This window comes from Peromyscus eremicus, chromosome 2, assembly GCF_949786415.1.
Source record: "Peromyscus eremicus chromosome 2, PerEre_H2_v1, whole genome shotgun sequence".
Lineage (NCBI taxonomy): Eukaryota > Metazoa > Chordata > Mammalia > Rodentia > Cricetidae > Peromyscus > Peromyscus eremicus.
Genome location: NC_081417.1, coordinates 5,648,269 through 5,650,801, shown reverse-complemented (window position 1 = coordinate 5,650,801; position 2,533 = coordinate 5,648,269). Strand labels below are relative to the sequence as shown.

At 51.0% G+C, this 2,533-nt stretch overlaps 1 pseudogene; it reads right to left on the bottom strand.

Moving 5' to 3' along the window:
• Nucleotides 1–1,337: 1,337 nt before the first annotated feature.
• On the bottom strand, nt 1,338–2,289 carry LOC131904513 (probable UDP-sugar transporter protein SLC35A4; annotated as a pseudogene).
• Nucleotides 2,290–2,533: the final 244 nt, after the last annotated feature.

Genomic DNA, 2,533 nt, shown 5'->3' with positions numbered 1-2,533 from the left:
AAAAAGAAAAAAAGATTATTTCAACTAGCAGTGTTAGAGCAATACAATATCCTTATGCAAAGACTGAACTTTGGTCTTTTCTCTTCATACTATATGTAAATAGCACAAATACATCATATACTGAAATTTAACACCTAAAACTATAAAACTTCAAGATGAAAACATGGAGAAAATCTCCATGACTTAGATATTAGCTCCAATGCCAAAACATGCAATTCTTTTAAAAACAAATTCACACTTGGCAACCTGTGTAAATCACCTGGGGTAAAGCGATTGCCATAAAAACATCAGGGCTTGGGCTTAGATCTCTAGAACCCGTTCAAAGCCAGGCACAGCACACATCTGTCATCCCAGTACTCCCACAGGAATGTGTATCTGCAGAAAAAAAAAAAAAAAAACAAATTAGACACCTATCTTTCAACTTGAACAAAAAAAAAATTACTTCAAAATAGGTGAAAGACTTTAATTTATTACTGGAAATACTAAAACTTCTGGAAGAAAACATAGGGGATACCCTAATTTTGCCATAGAGTTTTCATTTTTTAGTGGTTGTAGGAAGCACCCTACACCTGAACACTTTATTAAGACCTTATTGCTTAAGTAGTTGGACACTGATTAGCTATAAACATTTTCTGTACCTGGTCCCTGGTTACTCTGCAGAGCCTTCCCTGGCTGTTGGGAGCCGGGACACCACTAGAAGGGGGCAAGAGTGGGAAAAACAGTCCCTCCCAAATGTCTCAGCGGTGAAGTGGACTTCAACAGGGCCCCCGAGTTAGCACAGGGGTCAGGAGTGTAGGCTTAAGCCAGGGCCCAGGGACAATGTTCCCCGAGGTGAATCAAGACCCAGCCTCTCTGACCTTTCCAGAATAATGGCTGGGTAAGAGGAACAGGCTGTGGAGCAGGCAAACTAAAATACCTGATGTGGAAGTCATGCTGGGCTGGAGCAGCCAGCACCAAGCCTCAGGGCAGGGAGTCTTCAGGAGTGACCACGCAGGGGAGAAGAGCGAAACTTCACATGAAGTAGCCATGTTCATGCAGGACAAGGCAGGGTTCCTCAGGGACAGGCTGCCCAGGCCTGGGTCTGGGCCTTCCAGTTCTTTAGTATGAAGGAATATAGGGGTGCAGTTAGGTGTTTCCTTAACCAAGCCCACTCTTTATGCTACCTAGGGGTAACTCTCACCCACCTGAACATCCAAAGGCTAACATGGCCGCCTTAGCTTTTCTTACAAGGCACTTGTTACAGGGCTGCCGGGGTGGGGTGTGGTGGTGACATGGGAGGGGGCTCTGGTGGTCGCATCTAATCTACACAGCCACAAGTGAGGGTGGGGGTGGTCAGGGCCTTAGGGACTACCATAGTACAAGCACACAGCCAGGCCGATGAGCAGTGTGGCCAGGAAGAAGACGGCTGTGAGCTGGAGCTGCAGCAGCGCAGCCGAGAGCACGGCGTTGACCACCAAGGAGCAGGACACGATGAAGAGGCGCGTGATGCTGCTGCCATGCTTCATGACAGCTGACATGAAGCATGACATTTACTGCCTGGTTCAGCACCACAAGCACCGCCCATCCGGAGAAACCCTCTAAGAAGCCTGGGCCTGGGCCACTGCCAGCATAGAGTCCAAGGTTCAGGATCACCCCGAAAGTGTAGAGGAAGAGGCTCTGAAGAGTCAAGGGCAGCCGCTGTCATTTCATGACCAGTTCTGTGTACACCGATGACAGACCGGAGATGAGGCAGTACAAGATGAGGAGCGCAAGTCCCAGTGGAATGATATGCAAGCGCATGGGATGGGCTCTGGCTGCTGACCGGGGGCCAGGAAGGGTGTTCGCAGGTTCCTGAAAGTCGCCTGATGCAGCCAGCAGCAGCAGCAGTGCCAACCCCTGACATGCAGAGAGGCGATGCCTAAGGCAGAGGCAGTACAACAGAGCTGTGCTTCCAATCTTGAGATTGCTCAGCACCTGATAGGTGCTGGGGTCCACGTAACGCTGCAGGTTGTTGTTGGCACCATAAAGCAGGGCTGATAGTGCAAAAGGTGCAGCCTGGCGCCAGGGTGGTGTGCCCTGGGGCCATGATTGCCAGCCCACCAGGAAGGAGAAGGTATATAAGAGTAGTTTGGTCATCTCAGTGAGTAACACAGCTGAGGAGGGCCGGAAGGGCACTCGGCCATCCACGTTGCACAGTGCTAAGAATGGTGCATGGGCACCATACGTGGCCGTGGACAGGAATAGCGTTAGGGTCCAGCGAGCCTGTCTTGGACGGGCAAGGCCTGGCATACTCCCGTCTTCTACACTCATGGCCCACACCAGACCCTGGGTGGCCTGTGTAGCTAGCAAGGGACAGAGGAACTGGGGCACATTGGAAGGAAACTGAGTGTAGAACTGTGGGACATCACCAGAGAGAACACTGGGGATCAGAGTCAGTTGCACGCTCCACAGTCAGGGCTTGAAGAGAGGGCTCATGTCCCACAGTTTTGGGGTTAGTCCCGCGGAACTAGGGAGGGAAGGGGTGCAGGCTGCAGGCTGACAAACCACTGCCCAC